Source organism: Triticum dicoccoides, chromosome 7A (assembly GCF_002162155.2).
Source record: "Triticum dicoccoides isolate Atlit2015 ecotype Zavitan chromosome 7A, WEW_v2.0, whole genome shotgun sequence".
Lineage (NCBI taxonomy): Eukaryota > Viridiplantae > Streptophyta > Magnoliopsida > Poales > Poaceae > Triticum > Triticum dicoccoides.
The window spans coordinates 304528702-304547204 of record NC_041392.1 but is presented as its reverse complement, the minus strand read 5'-3'; positions in this window follow the sequence as shown (position 1 = coordinate 304547204).

The window sequence follows — 18503 nt, the reverse complement described above, 5'->3', positions numbered from 1 at the left end:
TGTGATCCCCCTCATCAAATGACAACACATGTCTATGGTTAGGAAACTTAACCATCTTTGATTAACGAGCTAGTCTAGTAGAGGCTTACTAGGGACACTGTATTTGTCTATGTATGCAGACATGTATCAAGTTTCCGGTTAATACAATTCTAGCATGAATAATAAACATTTATCATGATATAAGGAAATATAAATAACAACTTTATTATTGCCTCTAGGGCATATTTGCTTCATGTATTTATTAGTTGCAATCCATGATAAATTCACCCCATGCTTATGAACAAGACAAAGCTTTTACTAAACATACCGTAAATGCCATGATGAAAGCTTTAGAAGAAAAGTTGAGATTAGAGATTTCAATTCCTAGAAAATTACATGATGAACGGGAACCTACTACCAAAGTCAAGATTAAAAATTATGAGTGATTTGCTTTATGTGATTTGGGTGCAAGTATTTCCACAATTCTGAAATCTTTATGTGACGTGCTTGGTCTTACCAATATTGAAGAATGTTTTCTTAATTTGCGCTTGGCGGATTCAACTAATAAAAAGCCTTTGGGACGAATTAATGATGTTCTTATTCTTGAAAATAGGAATTATGTTCCCATAGATGTTATTGTTCTTGATATTGATTGTAATCTGTCTTGTCCTATTATACTTGGTAGACCGTTTTTACGCACTACAGGTGCCGTGATTGATATGAAGAAGGGAATAATGAATTTCATTTTCCACTAAGAAAGGGTATCGAACACTTCCCTAGAACAAGAATTAAGCCACCATATGAATCAATCATGAGGGCATCCTATGGATCAAAAAGTAAAGATGGCAATACTTGAATCTATGCATTATGCCTAGCTAGGGGCATAAAACGATAGCGCTTGTTGGGAGGAAACCAATGAATAAATTTTATTTGCCTTTTTCTTTCTGTTCTTGAGAGTTCAAACAATTATGCCTCTTTTATGATTGTGTTTTCATGTTTTATTAAGTTTTGTGCCAAGTAAGGCCTTTGTGATTATGTTTGGTGATAGTTGATTTGATCTTGTTGGAAGAAACTTTTGCGTCCAGTAAAATAATTTTCATAAATCACAGAAGTGACGAAAGTTTCTGAATTGTTTACACACGATTGATATAAAAATTATCTACATCATCCTAATTTTCTGAATGTTTGGAGTTACAGAAGTATACGAAGTTTCGAGATTGCTACAAACATTTTTTGATAGATTCTGTTTTCTTTGCGCTGTGTGCTTATTTTGATGAATCTATGGATTGTATTCGGGTGTATAATCCATGTTAAAGTTAGAATACAGTAGGTATAATGCAAAAATAAAATATGAATGGGTTTGCAACAGTACTTAGAGTGGTTATTTGCTTTGTTATACTGATGGATATCACGAAGGTTTTGTTAAGTTTTGTGTGATTGAAGTTTTCAAGTTTTGGGTGAGATCACGATGGATGCAGGAATAAGGAGTGAAAAGGGCCTAAGCTTGGGGATGCCCATGGCACCCGAAGTTATTATTCAAGGAGAACCAAGCAACTAAGCTTGGGAATGCCCTAGAAGGCATCCCCTCTTTCTTCTAACGACCATCGGTATATTACTTGGAGCTATATTTTTATTCGTCACATATCATGAGTTTTGCTTGGAGCGGCTTGTATTATACGAGTCTTTGCTTGTTTGCTTTTTAGTTTGTCACAAGTATCCTTGCTGGACACACCTTTTTAAGAGAGCCAAAATTATTCTATGCTTTGTTAGAATTGCTCTTTATGCTTTCACTTATTTTTGTTTGAGCTATGGAATTGCTCTAGTGCTTCACTTATATCTTTTTGAGCACGGTGTGCTTTAATATTTTTGAAGAAATACTCCCAAGATTCACTTAGATTTATTTGAGAGTTAGTAAATTTTTGAAGAAATTCTCTCATGCCTCACTTATATTATTTTGAGAGAAGAAAATTTCTATGCTCATGTTCTTCACTTAAATTTGTTTGAGCTTATCAAAAGCAACATATGAAACTAGTCCTAAAGTGATAGATATTCAAGAGGGATATAATAAAAACTTTCATGAAGATCATTGGACAAAATAAACTTGATTCTTTGTAATAGTTTGGAGATATGATGATAGTGATATGTAAGTCATGTTGGTGAGTAATTATGCTTTAGTAAGAATATTGGTGTTAAGGTTTGTGATTCCCTATGCAAGCACGAAAGTCAATAGTTATGCAATGAAATTACATTTTAGTTATGGTGCATTATTTGGCGTTAGTTATGCTTAATGCTCGCTTATGTGATTTTTTGTTTCTTGGTTGGTTGCTTCTCAATCTGTTTGCTAGCCTCCACTTGTACTAAGTAGAAATACTACTTGTGCATCCAAAATCTTTAAACCCAGTTTTGCCATATGAGTCCACCATACCTACCTATATGCGGTATTTCAGTGCCGTTCTAAGCAAATTTGTATGTGCCATCTCTAATTTTCAAAATGAATTTCTTTTTTGTGTGCTCATAGCGCTCATGAAGCGACAAGGGGTGGCCAATTTTTTCCATGCTAGATGTGTTATTCTCAAGATGATTGTTTATTCACTTGTCATTGCACGAGAGTACGTCGGTAATAGGGATGCCCAGTCCCGAAATGAAAAAGAAATTTACTTTATGTTGTCAAATAATAAATTCCTTGGAAAGTGTTGGTATGGACGGTACCCGTGGATACGGCTAGCCGTGGAATGTGAAAGAATGGTGGAAAAAGGAATAAACTTCATTTTCTGTTTGGGAACCACTTATGATATATGTAGCATAGAAAGTGTTGGGAATTACTTGGTCATTTTCGTTGATGGGAAAAGTATGCCTCTCATTTTTTATCTCTCAATTCAAGCTTTGAGCTCTGGCACCTCTACAAATCCCTACTTCGCTCTGCGAAGGGCCTATCTATTTACTTTATGCAATTTTAATTTTTACTTGAGTCTCCATCTTCTCTTATAAAGCACCAACTAGGTAGCATTATGATCATACTTGAGCATTGGAATGAATCAATGATTGAGCATGATGGGCTAGGAATAACTTTCTTTAGTGTTGATATTTTGGAAGACATGGTTGCTTGTTGATATGCTTGAGTATTGAAATCTTCATGTCAAAACTAGACTATTGCTTTGAACCATATAAAAAGTCCAAATGTCCATGCTACAAAAGAAGAGAATATGTGATGAACATGTTAGGCAGCATTACACATAAAAAATTCTGTTTTTATCATTTACCTACTCGAGGACGAGCATGAATTAAGCTTGGGGATGTTGATACGTCTCCAACATATCTATAATTTTTGATTGTTCCATGCTGTTATAATATCTATTTTATTTTGTGTTATTGCGAGATCTATTTATCCAAAATCATACAAACCAAACTATCTTTTACCCGAGGAGGGATTGACAATCCCTCTTACACGTCGGGTTGCAAGTATTTGTTCTTCCTGTGCAGGTACTGTTTACATAGTGTTGTTTGGTTCTCCTACTGGATTGATACCTTGGTTTCACAACTGAGGGAAATACCTACCATAGCTGTATTGCATCATTCCTTCCTCTTTGGGGAAATACTGACGTAGTTTCAAGTGATATCATCCCTCATCAACGTATGAACCCAAGTCGTAGCAAGCTATAAGGACTTAAAGGAACAACACATGACATTTACCTGAAGGGACAGACACAGGAACAAAGAAGGATACATGCATGCCGTCCAACCTAAGTATTCCGGAGCAGTAGCGAACTACCATCGCTCAATGGAAGCACCAGGGGACATTTCCCCACAAGGAAGGCTACCAAGAATAAACAACTAGGTGTCGGATCCCACACATAGCAGTACACGTTCCACGTACGCACAAGATGCAAGTATGCGACGTACAACATGGCATCACAACATAAGTCAAAAACTCATATAGATAAGGGCCCAGAAGAGCCATCATAGCATTTATTACAAGCAGCGGGTCTCATGACCCTTCACACAAAGTCATACAAGCCAAGTGGAAGCATAAACATGTCTGAGTACAGACATCTAAAAATAAAGAAGGCTAGAAAGCCTGTCTATTGATACGTCTCCAACGTATCTATAATTTTTGATTGTTCCATGCTATTATATTACCTATTTGGGATGTTTTATATGCATTAATATGCTATTTTATGTTATTTTTGGGACTAGCTTATTAACCTAGAGCCTAGTGCTAGTTTCTGTTTTTTCCTTGTTTTTGAGTTTTACGGAAAAGGAATACCAAACGGAGTCCAAATGGAATAAAAATTTTGCGATGATTTTTTTGGACCAGAAGACACATGTAGGACTTGGAGAGGAAGGCGGAAGAGTCCCGAGGACTCCACAAGCCCTCAAGGTGCGCCTTAGGGGGCGCCCCTGGCTTGTGGGCCCCCGGGAGTGCTCTAACCCTAATTCTTGGCCTATAAATTCAGAAATATTCCCAAACGACCAGAAGCGTCCACCAAAATACTTTTCTGCCGCCATAACCTTCTGTTCCCGTGAGATACCATCTTGGGGCCTTTTCTGGCATCCTGCCGGAGGGGGATTCGATCACGGAGGGCTTCTACATCAACTCTATTGCCCTTCCGATGAAGCGTGAGTAGTTTACCATAGACCTACGCGTCGATAGCTAGTAGCTAGATGGCCTCTTCTCTCTCTTTTATCCTCAATACCATGTTCTCCTTGTTGTTCTTGGAGATCTATCCGATGTAATATTCTTTTGCGGTGTGTTTGTTGAGATCCGATGAATTGAGGATTTATGATCAGTTTATCTGTGAATATTATTTGAATCTTCTCTGAATTCTTATATGCATGATTTGATATCTTTGTATTTCTCTTTGAATTATCGGTTTGGTTTGGCCAACTAGATTGGTTCTTCTTGCAATGGGAGAGGTGCTTAGTTTTGGGTTCAATCTTACGGTGTCCTCACCCAGTGACAAAGTAGGGGTAGCGAGGCACGTATTGTATTGTTGTCATCAAGGGTCAAAAGATGGAGTTTTCATCATATTGCTTGAGTTTATCCCTCTAGATCATGTCATCTTACTTAAGGCGTTACTCTGTTCTTATGAACTTTATACTCTATATGCATGCTGGATAGCGGTCGATGTGTGGAGTAATAGTAGTAGATGCAGGCAGGAGTCGGTCTACTTGACACGGACGTGATGCCTATATTCATAATCATTGCCTTGGATATCGTCATAACTTTGCGCTTTTCTATCAATTGCTCGACAGTAATTTGTTCACCCACCGTATTATTTGCCTTCAAGAGAGAAGCCTCTAGTGAAACCTATGGCCCCCGGGTCTATTTTGCATCATATATTTTCATATCTACAAAAAAACCCAAAAATACCTTGCTGCAATTTATTTACTTTTATTTTGTTTTACGTTTTAGTAAGCTTTTATATATATCTCTATCAGATCTCACCTTTGCAAGTGACCGTGAAGGGATTAACAACCCCTTTATCACGTTGGGTGCAAGTGTTTGATTGCTTGTGCAGGTGCATAGATTGGAGACTTGCGTGTATATCCTACTGGATTGATACCTTGGTTCTTAACTGAGGGAACTACTTATCTCTACTTTGCTGAATCACCCTTTCCTCTTCAAGGGAAAAACCAACGCAAGCTGAAGAAGTAGCAGGACGAATTTCTGGCGCCATTGCTGGGGAGATCTACATCAAGCCTACCAAGTACACACCATAAAGTCTCATCTCTTGCATTACATTATTTTCCATTTGCCTCTCGTTTTCCTCTCCCCCACTTCTAAAATGATTTCATAAAAACACAAAAAGATTTGCCTTTTTATTCGCCCTTCTTCCGTTCATCTTTTCGTTTGCTTGATTGCTAGATCGGTTTGTTGCCATCATGTCTGAATCTGGGGAGTTTATCGTTGAAAAAGATAGCAATAAACTTGAGGAAGGTTTTAATGATTTAGCCAATAATGATCCTCATGAAGAACCCACTATTATCCATACTAAAAAATTCCGTGTGGGTGGCGGTAATATTATAGGAAAAGGGGCGATTCAAGATTTCTTTACTTGTGCCGGTACGTTACCTGCACTAGGAGGATCTATTCCTAATAAGACTAATAGCCATGCAGATGCAATAACTTTGCTTATAATTGAACTTCAAAGACAATTTGTTCATATGCATCCATGCATACAAAGGATTTTTTAGAGTTCTCCAATATTCAACATTCTTCTGTTAAGCGTTCCACCACTATATTTCTAGCTCATGAGTTTAGATTCATTATGAAAGAAGCTAGTGAAATTTTTGCACATTATAAAACAAATGGTGGATGTCCCCCATACAGGAGATCCATTTTAATCAAGAGGAAATAATGTTATTGCAATCTCCCAATTAAGCTGCCTATAATTGAAATTAGAAAAAAAGGATCCCTACCGAGGTTTTGGTTGATAAGATTTCTGAACTCAATGAAAATTTTGCTATAAAAACAACGGATTAGGGTTCATATTAAGAGTTAGGCTTATGACGTTCCACCAAAGGAATGCTTATAATGATGAGTTGATTATAAAATACAAGGGGCCGAAGGAGGAACCAATTCCTCCCAAACATGATCTTACAGATCCTTATCCTATTAAATTTAGCCCTTTGGATTATTTTTGCTTACCACAAAGGAAACTTGCGCAAAAAGAAGGGAGTATGAGATGAGCATGGATGGTCTCCTTTATTACTATGAAAATACCTAGATCTATGTTTTATGCCTAGCTAGGGGCGTTAAACAATAGCACTTGTTGGGAGGCAACCCAATTTTATATTTATGTTTTTGGTTTTTGGTTCTTTTTTTAATAAATACACATTATTACCTCTGTAGTCATTGTGTTTTGGTATTTTAATTGGTGTTTGAGCCAAGTAAGACCTTTGGGATGGCTTACGGTGATAGTTGATTTGATCTTGCTAAAAAACAGAAACTTTTGCACTCAGTAAAACAATTTAAAAAAATCACAGAAGTGTGCTTATGATCTGAATTTTTTACACAGGATTGATATAAAAATTGCCCACTTTGTTCTAATTTTTTAGAAGTTTTGGAGTTACATAAGTATACGACGTTTCAGATTGCTACAGACTGTTCTGTTTTTGACAGATTCTATTTTCTATGTGTTGTTTGCTTATTTTGATGAACCTATGGGTATTATCGGGGGGTATGAACCATGGATATGTTGGAATACAGTAGATATTACACCTATATAAATAAATACTGAGTTCACAATAGTACCAAAAATTGGTGATTTATTTTCTTATACTAACGGATCTCGTGAGTTTTCTGTTGAGTTTTGTGTTGTGAAGATTTCAAGTTTTGGGTAAAGATTTGATGTACTATGGAATAAGGAGTGGTAAGAGCCTTAGCTTGGGTATGCCCAAGGCACCCCAAGGTAATATTCAAGGACAACCGAGCATCTAAGCTTGGGGGTGCCCCATATGGCATCCCCTCTTTCGTATTCGTCTATCGGTAAATTTACTTCAGGCTATATTTTTATTCACCACATGATATGTGTTTTGCTTGGAGTGTCTTGTATGATATGAGTCTTTGATTTTTAGTTTTCCACAATCATCCTTGTTGTACACACCTTTTTAGAGGGACACACATGAATCCTGAATTTATTAGAATACTCTATGTGCTTCACTTATATCTTTTGAGCTAGGCAATTTGCTCTAGTGCTTCACTTATATATTTTTAGAGCACGGAAGTGGCTTTATTTTATAGAAATTGTTGAACTCTCATGCTTCACTTATATTATTTTTAGAGTCTCTCTAAACAGCATGGTAATTTTCTTAGGTTATGAATTTAGTCCTAATATGATGGGCATCCAAGAGGGATATAATAAAAACTTTCATATAAAGAGCATCGAATACTATGATAAGTATGATTCCTTATGATTGTTTTGAGATATAAAGATGGTGATATTAGAGTTATGCTAGTGAGTAATTGTGGATTAGTAGAAATACTTGTGTTATAGTTTGTGATTCCCATAGCATGCACGTATGGTGAATTGTTATGTGATGAAGTCGGAGCATGATTTATTTATTGATTGTCTTCCTTATGAGTGGCAGTCAGGGACGAGCGATGGTCTTTTCCTACCAATCTACCCCCCTAGGAGCATGCGTGTAGTACTTTGTTTCGATAGCTAATAGACTTTTGCAATAAGTATGTGAGTTCTTTGTGACTAATGTTGAGTCCATGGATTATACACACTCTCACCCTTCCACCATTGCTAGCCTCTCTAGTACCACACAACTTTCATCGATGCACTAAACCCACCATATACCTTCCTCAAAACAGCCACCATACCTACCTATTATGGCATTTCCATAGCCATTCTGAGATATATTGCCATGCAACTTCCACCATTTCGTTTTATTATGACACATACTGTCATTGTCATATTGCTTTGCATGATCGTAAGATAGCTAGCATGATGTTTTCATGGCTTGTTCGTTTTTTGATGTCATTTGCTACACTAGATCATTGCACATCCACCACCGGGTGCATTCATATAGAGTCATATCCTTGTTCTAGTATTGAGTTGTAATTCTTGAGTTGTAACTAAATTAAAGTATGATGATCATCATTATTAGAGCATTGTCCCATGTGAGGAAAGGATGATGGAAGCTATGATTCCTTCACAAGTTAGGATGAGTCTCCGAACTTTCCAAAAAATAAAAGAGGCCAAGAAGCCCAAACAAAAAAACAAAAAAATGAGAGAAAAGAGAGAAGGGACAATGCTACTATCCTTTTACCACACTTGTGCTTCAAAGTAGCACCATGATCTTCATGATAGAGAGTCTCCTATGTTGTCACTTTCATATACAAGTGGGAAATTTTCATTATAGAACTTGGCTTGTATATTTCAATGATGGGCTTCCTCAAATTGCGCTAGGTCTTTGTGAGCAAGCGAGTTGGATGCACACCCACTTAGTTTCCTTTTGAGCTTTCATAAACTTATAGCTCTAGTGTATCCGTTGCATGGAAATCCCTACTCACTCACATTAATATCTATTGATGGGCATCTCCATAGCCCATTAATACGGCTAGTTGATGTGATACTATCTCCCTTTTGTCTTCTCCACAACCACCATATTCTGTTCCACCTATAGTGCTATATCCATGGCTCACACTCATGTATTGCGTGAAAGTTGAAAAAGTTTGAGACATCAAAAGTATGAAACAATTGCTTGGCTTGTTGATACGTCTCTAATGTATCTATAATTTTTGATTGTTCCATGCTATTATATTATCTGTTTTGGATGCTTTATATGGATTAATATGCTATTTTATATGATTTTTGGGACTAACCTATTAACCTAGAGCCCAGTGCCAGTTTCTAATTTTTCCTTATTTTAGAGTTTCACAGAAAAGGAATACCAAACAGAGTCCAAACAGAAGAAAACTTTTGGCATGATTTTTCTTGGACCTGAAGATACCTAGGAGACTTGGAGTGCAAGTTAGAGGAGCCTCGAGGCGGCCACAAGGGTGGAGGGCGCGCCCCTGACTTTGTGGGCCCCTCATAGCTCCCCTTACCTAATTCTTTCGCCTATATATACTCTTATACCCCAAAAACATCCAGGGGAGCCATGAAACCACTTTTCCACTGCCGCAACCTTCTATACCCGTGAGATCCCATCTTGGGGCCTTTTTCGGCATCCTGCCGGAGGGGAATCGATCCCGGAGGGCTTCTACATCAACACCATTGCCTCTCCGATGAAGCGTGAGTAGTTTACTTCAGACCTATGGGTCCATATCTTGTAGCTAGATGGCTTCTTCTCTATCTTTGACTCTCAATATAAAGTTCTCCTCGATGATCTTGGAGATCTATTCTATTTAATACTCTTTTGTGGTGTGTTTGCTAAGATCCGATGAATTGTGGATTTATGATCAGCTTATCTATGAATATTATTTGAATCTCCTCCGAATTCTTATATGCATGATTTCATATCTTTGCAAGTCTCTTCGAACTATCGATTTGGTTTAGCCAACTAGATTAGTTTTTCTTGCAATGGGAGAAGTGCTTAGCTTTGGGTTTAATCTTGCGGTGTCCTTTCCTAGTGACAGTAGGGGTAGCAAGGCACGTATTGTATTGTTGCCATCGAGGATAAAAAGATGGGGTTTTCATCATATTGCTTGAGTTAGTCCCGCCACATCATCTCATCTTGCTTATTGCATTACTCTGTTCTTATGAACTTAATACTCTAGATGCAGGCAGGAGTCGGTCGATGTGTGGAGTAATAGTAGTAGATGCAGAATCGTTTCGATCTACTTGACATAGACGTGATGCCTATATTCATGAACACTGCCTTAGATAGCATCATAACTTTGTGCTTTTCTATCAATTGCTCAATAGTAATTTGTTCACCCACCGTAATAATTTCTATCTTGAGAGAAGCCTCTAATGAAACCTATGGCTCCCGGGTCCATTTTCCATCATATAAGTTTCCGATCTACAATCTCTAGTTTCGTATTTACTTTCTTTTGCAATCTTTTACTTTCCATTCCATAAACAAAAAATACCAAAAATATTACTTTACCATTTATCCATCTCTATTAGATCTCACTTTGCGAATAACCGTGAAGGGATTGACAACCCCTTTGTCGTGTTGGTTACAAGTTGGTGTTTGTTTGTGCAGGTATTCAATGGCTTGTTGCGTAGTCTCCTACTGGATTGATACCTTAGTTCTCAAAACTGAAGGAAATACTTACGCTCCTTTGCCGCATCACCCTTTCCTCTTAAAGGGAAAAACCAACGCAAGCTCAAGAGGTAGCAAGAAGGATTTCTGGCGCCGTTGCCAGCGAGATCTACACCAAGCCAAGACATACCAAGTACCCATCATAAACTCTCATCTCTCGCATTACATTATTCGCCATTCGCCTCTCATTTTCCTCTCCCCCACTTCTAAAACAATTTTCAAAAAGATTTGCCATTTTCTTCGCCCTTCTTTCGTTCGATCTTATGTTTGCTTGTGTTGCCATGTACCTTCTATTTGCTTGCATCTTCGCTTGCTAAAAATCTATTGATATGGATCCTCATCCACTTGCTAATCTTTTTTAAAAGATCCAATCATGATGAACCAATTGCTAGTGAGTTGACTGAACTAGATTATCTTTATGAGGTTTTGCTTGAAATTCGTGAATCTGGAAATTGTGATGAAGTGTTGAAAGAAGAAATTTATGAAGTGATTCATGATAGCTCCTTGAATGAAAAGCATGATTGCAATGATATTATAAATTCTTTTAATGTCAATTGTGTTAATTATATGCAAAACCCTAAGCTTGGGGATTCTAATTTTGCTATGTCTACTACTTGTTGATATGATCATGATTGGGGTGACTTTTCTTATGATCTTGAAAATTTATTTAAGCCCCATGATGAATATGAGATTGATAATAATGTTTGCAATAATACTGAAAGTGGGGTTGGAAGAGTGTCAAGTTTAGATCCCACATATTTGGATAATGTTCAATCTTATGAAGTTTTTGATAAAAGTGGTTTCGGAGAGGTCATGGCTTTATTTTATGATAATCCCACTATTTCGGAAGAATGTCAACTTTGCATGCATGTGGATCATGTTGAGAATATTTTATGAGATAGTTATATTGTTGAATTTGAAAATGATCCCACATGTAATTATTATGAGAGAGGAAAATATGGTTGTAGAAATTTCCATGTTACAAAAATATCTCTCGTTATGTTGAGATTGCTATTGTTTCTTTCCCCTTCCTTGCATATGCTAGTTTTTGCTTGTCTTGATAATTTGTTTACTTATATAATGCCTATGCATAGGAAGTATGTTAGACTTATATGTGTTTTTCACATGCTATATATATGATGCTCTTTTGTGCTTCAATTGCTATCTTTCATGTGAGCATCATCGAAATCTCAATGCCTAGCTAGGGGCGTTAAACAATAGCGCTTGTTGGGAGGCAACCCAATTTTATTTTTTTGTTTTTGCTTTTTAGGTTCTGTTTTGCTTTGAATAAATCATCTAGCCTTTTATTAGATGTGTTTTTGTGTTTTAATTAGTGTTTGTGCCAAGTAAGACCTTTGGGATAGCTTATGTTGATAGTTAATTTGATCCTGCTGAAAAACAGAAACTTTTGCGCCCAGTGACAGAATTGATCTGAGCTGCTGGAACGCGATAAATTCTTGAATTTTTTACACAATATTAATAAACAAATTTCCTAGGAATTCCTAATTTCTCGGGATTTTTGAGTTACAAAAGTATGGGGGGATTACAGATTGCTACAGACTTTAGTTTTTGACAGATTCTGTTTTTCGTGTGTTGTTTGCTTATTATGATGCATCTATGGCTAGTATCGGGGGGTATGAACCATGGAAAAGTTGGAATATAGTAGATATTACACCAATATAAATAAAGAATGAGTTCACAACAGTACCAAAAGTGGTGATTTATTTTCTTATACTAACGGAGCTTACGAGATTTTCTGTTGGAGTTTTGTGTTGTGAAGTTTTCAAGTTTTGGGTAAGGATTTGATGGAATATGGAATAAGGAATGGCAAGAGCCTAAGCTTGGGGATGCCCAACGCACCCCAAGTTAATATTCAAGGATGTCAAAAAGCCTAAGCTTGGGGATGCCCCGGGAAGGCATCCCCTCTTTCGTCTTCGTCTATCGGTAACTTTACTTGAGGCTATATTTTTATTCACCACATGATATGTGTTTTGCTTGGAGCGTCTTGTATTATTTGAGTCTTTGCTTTTTAGTTTGTCACAATCATCCTTGCTATACACACCTTTTGGAAGAGACACACATGAATCGTGATTTATTAGAATGCTCTATCTGCTTCACTTATATCTTTTGAGCTAGGCAATTTTGCTCTAGTGCTTCACTAATATCTTTTTAGAGCACGATAGTGGTTTTAGTTTATAGAAATTGATGAACTCTCTTACTTCATTATATTATTTGGAGAGTCTCTAAATAGCATGATAATTTTCTTTGGTTATAAAATTAGCCCTAATATGATAGGCATCCAAGAGGGATATAATAAAAACTTTCATATAGAGTGCATTGAATACTATGAGAAGTTTGATTCCTTATGATTGTTTTGAGATATGAAGATGATGATATTAGAGTCATGCTAGTAAGTAGTTGTGAATTTTAGAAATACATGTGTTAAGGTTTGTGAGTCCCGTAGCATGCACATGTGGTGAACCGTTATGTAACGAAGTTGGAGCATGAGATGTTTTTTAATTGTCTTCCTTATGAGTGGCGGTCGGGGACGAGCGATAGTCTTTTCCTACCAATCTATCCCCCTAGGAGCATGCGGGTAGTACTTTTTTCGATGACTAATAGATTTTTGCAATAAGTATGTGAGTTCTTTATGACTAATGTTGAGTCCATGGATTATACTCACTCTCACCTTTCCGCCATTGCTAGCCTGTCTAGTACCGCGCAACTTTCACCGGTACCATAAACTCACCACATATCCTTCCTCAAAACAGCCACCATACCTACCTATTATGGCATTTCCATAGCCATTCCGAGATATATTGCCATGCAAATTTCCACCGTTCCGTTTATTATGACACGCATCATCATTGTCATATCGCTTTGCATGATCATTTAGTTGACATTGTATTTGTGGCAAAGTCACCATTCATCATTTTTTATACATGTCACTCTTGATTCATTGCACATCCCGGTACACCGCCGGAGGCATTGACATAGAGTCATATTTTTGTTCTAGTATTGAGTTGTAAGTAAATAGAAGTGTGCGGATTTTCATTATTAGAGCATTGTCCCATGTGAGGAAATAAAAAAAGAAGAGAAAGGCCAAATAAAAAGAGAGAAGGCCCAAAAAAGAGAGAGAAAAAGAGAGAAGGAACAATGTTACTATCCTTTTTGCCACACTTGTGCTTCAAAGTAGCACCATGATCTTCATGATAGAGAGTCTCCTATGATATCACTATCATATGCTAGTGGGAATTTTTCATTATAGAACTTGGCTTGTGTATTCCAATGATGGGCTTCCTCAAAATTCCCCAGGTCTTCATGAGCAAGAAGTTGGAAGCACACCCAAGTAGTTTTCTTTTTGAGCGTTCATAAACTTATAACTCTAGTGCATCTCTTGCATGGCAATCCCTACTCACTCACATTGATATCTATTAATGGGCATCTCCATAGCCCGTTGATACGCCTAGTTGATGTGATACTATCTCCCTCTTTTTGTCTTCCCCACAACCACCGTCCATTCCACCTATAGTGCTATGTCCATGGCTCACGCTCATGTATTGCGTGAATGTTGAAAAGGTTTGAGGACGTCAAAAGTATGAAACAATTGCTTGGCTTGTCATCAGGATTGTGCATGATTTGAATATTTTGTGTGATGAAGATGGAGCATTGCCAAACTATATGATTTTGTAGGGATAAGCTTTCTTTGGCCATGTTATTTTGAGAAAACATAATTATTTTGTTAGTATGCTTGAAGTATTATTGTTTTCATGTCAATATAAACTTTTGTTTTTAACCTTACGGATTTGAACATTGATGCCACAATAAAGAGAATTACATGGATAAATATGTTAGGTAGCATTCCCCATGAAAAATTATGTTCTTATCATTTACCTACTCGACGACGAGGAAGAATTAAGCTTAGGGATGCTTGATACGTCTCCAACGTATCTATAATTTTTTATTGTTCCATGCTATTATATTATCTGTTTTGGATGTTTAATATGCATTAATATGCTATTTTATATGATTTTTGGGATAAACCTATTAACCTAGAGCCTAGTGCCAGTTTCTGTTTTTCCTTGTTTTAGAGTTCTGCAGAAAAGGAATACCAAACGGAGTCCAAATGGAATAAAACTTCCGCCATGATTTTTCTTGGACCAGAAGACACCCAGGAGACTTGGAGATGAAGTCAGAGGAGCCACGAGGCGGCCACAAGGACGGAGGGCACGCCCAGGGGGGGGGGGGGGAAGGGCGCGTCCCCACCCTTGTGGGCCCCTCGTGCACCTCCTGACCTAATTATTTTGCCTATATATATATCCATATATCCCTCAAAACATCGAGGGATCCACGAAACCACTTTTCCACCGCCGCAACCTTCTGTACCCATGAGATCCCATCTTGGGGCCTTTTCCGGCATCTTGCCGGAGGGGGAATCGATCACGGAGGGCTTCTACATCAACACCATTGCCTCTCCGATGAAGCGTGAGTAGTTTACTTCAGACCTACGGGTCCATAGCTAGTAGCTAGATGGCTTCTTCTCTCTCTTTGATTCTCAATACAAAGTTCTCCTCGATGTTCTTGGAGATCTATTCGATGCAATACTCTTTTGCGGTGTGTTTGCCGAGATCCGAGGAACTATGGATTTATGATCAGCTTATATATGAATATTGTTTGAATCTCCTCTGAATTCTTATATGCATGATTTGATATCTTTGCAAGTCTCTTCGAACTATCGATTTGGGTTGGCCAACTAGATTGGTTTTTCTTGCAATGGGAGAAGTGCTTAGCTTTGGGTTCAATCTTGCGGTGTCCTTTCCCAATGACAGTAGGGGCAGCAAGGCATGTAATTTATTGTTGTCATCGAGGATAAAACGATGGGGTTTTCATCATATTGCTTGAGTTAATCCCGCTACATCATGTCATCTTGCTTAATGCGTTACTCTATTCTTATGAACTTAATACTCTAGATGCAGGAAGGAGTCGGTCGATGTGTGGAGTAATAGTAGTAGATGCAGAATTGCTTCGATCTACTTGACATGAACGTGATGCCTATATTCATGATCATTGCCTTAGATATCGCCATAACTTTGCGCTTTTCTATCAATTGCTCGACAGTAATTTGTTCACCTACCATAATAATTTCTATCTTGAGAGAAGCCTCTAGTGAAACCTATGGCCCCTGGGTCTATTTTCCATCATATAAGTTTCCGATCTACAATCTCTAGTTTCCTATTTACTTTCTTTTGCAATCTTTTACTTCCCATTCCATAAACCAAAAATACCCAAAATATTACTTTACCATTTATCCATCTCTATCAGATCTCACTTGCGAATAACCGTGAAGGGATTGAAAACCCCTTTGTCGCGTTGGTTGCAAGTTGGTGTTTGTTTGTGCAGGTATTCGGTGGCTTGTTGCGTAGTATCGTACTGGATTGATACCTTGGTTCTCAAAACTGAGGGAAATACTTACGCTCCTTTGCTGCATCACCCTTTCCTCTTCAAGGGAAAAACCAACGCAAACTCAAGAGGTAGCACTTGTCATCGGGGTTGTGCATGATTTAATACTTTGGGTGGTGAAGATGGAGTATAGCCAGACTATATGATTTTGTAGGGATAACTTTCTTTGGCCATGTTATTTTGAGAAGACACGATTGCTTCATTTGTATGCTTGAAATATTACTGTTTTATGTCAATATTAAACTTTTGTTTTGAATCTTATGGATTTGAATATTCATGCCACAATAAAGAAAATTACAACGATGAATATGTTAGGTAGCATTCCACATCAAAAATTCTGTTTTGATCATTTACCTACTCGAGGACGAGTAGGAATTAAGCTTGGGGATGCTTGATACATCTCCAACGTATCTATAATTTTTTATTGTTCCATGCTATTATATTATATGTTTTGGATGTTTTATATGCATTAATATGCTAGTTTATCTTATTTTTGGGACTAACTTATTAACCTAGATCCTAGTGCCAGTTTTGGTTTTTTCCTAGTTTTTGAGTTTTACAGAAAAGGAATACCAAATGGAGTCCAAACGGAATAAAACTTTCACGATGATTTTTCTTGGACCAGAAGACACACATAGGACTTGGCGAGGAAGGCAGAAGTGTCCAGAGGACTCCACAAGGCCTCAGGGCACGCCCTAGGGGGTGCCCCAGGCTTGTGGCCCCTCCGGGAGTCCTCTAACCCAAATTATCAGCCTATATATTGAAAAATATTCCCCAACGACCAGAAGCATCTACCAAAATACTTTTCCGCCGCCGTAACCTTCTGTTCCCGTGAGATCCCATATTGGGGCCTTTTCCGGCATCCTGCCAGAGGGGGATTCGATCACGAAGGGCTTCTACATTAACTCTATTGCCCTTCCGATGAAGCGTGAGTAGTTTACCACAGACCTACGGGTCCATAGCTAGTATCTAGATGGCTTCTTCTCTCTCTCTTTGATCCTCAATACCATGTTCTCCTCAATGTTCTTGGAGATCTATTCGATGTAATATTCTTTTGCGGTGTGTTTGTCGAGATCCAATGAATTGTGGATTTATGATCAGTTTATCTATGAATATTATTTGAATCTTCTCTGAATTCTTATATGCATGATTTGATACCTTTGTATTTCTCTTCGAATAATCGGTTTGGTTTGGCCAACTAGATTGGTTCTTGCAATGGGAGAGGTGCTTAGTTTTGGGTTCAATCTTGTGGTGTCCTCACCCAGTGACAAAGTAGGGGTAGCGAGGCACGTATTGTATTATTGCCATCAAGGGTAAAAAAATGGGGATTTCATCATATTGCTTGAGTTTATCCCTCTACATCATGTTATCTTACTTAAGGTGTTACTCCGTTCTTATGAACTTAATACTCTAGATGTGTGTTGGATAGCGGTCGATGTGTGGAGTAATAGTAGTAGATGCAGGCAGGAGTCGGTCTACTTGACACGGATGTGATGCCTGTATTCATAATCATGGCCTTGGATATCGTCATAACTTTGCGCTTTTTTATCAATTGCTCGACAGTAATTTGTCCACCCACCGTATTATTTGCCTTCAAGAGAGAAGCGTCTGGTGAAACCTATGGCCCCTGGGTCTATTTTCCATCATATATTTTCAGATCTATAAACCAAAAAACCCGAAAATACCTTGCTGCAATTTATTTACTTTTATTTTGTTTTATGTTTTAGTAAGCTTTTATATCTATATCTATCAGATCTCACCTTTGCAAGTGACCATGAAGGGATTGACAACCCCTTTATCGGGTTGGGTGCAAGTGTTTGATCGTTTGTGCTGGTGCATAGATTGGAGAGTTGCGTGTATCTCCTACTGGATTGATACCTTGGTTCTTAACTGAGGGGAATACTTATCTCTACTTTGCTGCATCACCCTTTCCTCTTCAAGGGAAAAGCCAACGCAAGCTCAAGAAGTAGCATCTATCTACAAGACCCTCCAAAGGAACCAGACCTCTGTCTGGGATTCCCAAGCTAATCGTCAAAGCCCACTTGAAACTACTAGTGAAAAGTAAGTCACTCTGCAAAAACATAAATTAAGCAAACGTGAGTACAAATGTAGTCAACAAGACTTACATCATAACTAGCTACATATGCATCAGTATCAACAAGGGGGTGGTGGAGTTTATCTGCAGCAAGCCAGCTTTGACTTAGTGGCTATCATGTACTGCATCTACCATCATTTTCTTTGAGATGACAAAGTGCACATGAGTCCGCATATTCACCATATCAATACACCAATACGGATCCGCTCCCGTCTCCCTACGAGAAGGCCATCCATAGCACTCACTC